Raw genomic sequence first — 498 nt, 5'->3', positions numbered from 1 at the left:
GTGGCTATAAGGATCACAAATGTAGTGCAGTAAAAAGATTAATATTTACTGTTGAAATGTAGAATACGTTAGCATAAAATTGAAAAGAAAATGATCGATGAGCTTAGGAATGATGAAAGCCATCATTTAACTGGATTTGTGTCATTTCTATACCGGCAAGTCATGTTCTAGCTATTTCCTTCCCACCCTGTCGGTGTCCACTGAAAAAGCAGCAGCGCCCTCTGCTTTTTGTAAAGAGGAGTGAAAAAAAGCTTACAGCACCTGGTATTCCCAGGCGGTCTCCCATCCAAGTACTGACCAGGCCCGACCCTGCTTAGCTTCCGAGATCAGACGAGATCGGGCGTGTTCAGGGTGGTATGGCCGTAAGCAAATATTGTGCCTACCAAAGGGCCTTTTAAAGATACTATATCACCACGCTTTGCTCTTTCGTCTATACAGGGAGCGCCTGCAGATTTCCAGACACACTCACAGCTTTTAAATGTCAAATCAGAATGTACA

The 498-nt window shown here is 43.4% G+C and overlaps 1 non-coding gene across 1 annotated transcript; it reads right to left on the bottom strand.

Annotated features, from left to right (window-relative positions):
* Positions 1-249: 249 nt before the first annotated feature.
* Positions 250-368, bottom strand: LOC129116686 (5S ribosomal RNA). The gene has a single exon (XR_008533631.1). It is a non-coding gene; the product is annotated as a 5S ribosomal RNA (ribosomal RNA).
* Positions 369-498: the final 130 nt, after the last annotated feature.

This window comes from Anoplopoma fimbria, unplaced genomic scaffold (assembly GCF_027596085.1).
Source record: "Anoplopoma fimbria isolate UVic2021 breed Golden Eagle Sablefish unplaced genomic scaffold, Afim_UVic_2022 Un_contig_8909_pilon_pilon, whole genome shotgun sequence".
In the NCBI taxonomy this organism is placed as follows: Eukaryota; Metazoa; Chordata; class Actinopteri; order Perciformes; family Anoplopomatidae; genus Anoplopoma; species Anoplopoma fimbria.
This window is presented reverse-complemented; position numbering and strand designations above follow the sequence as displayed.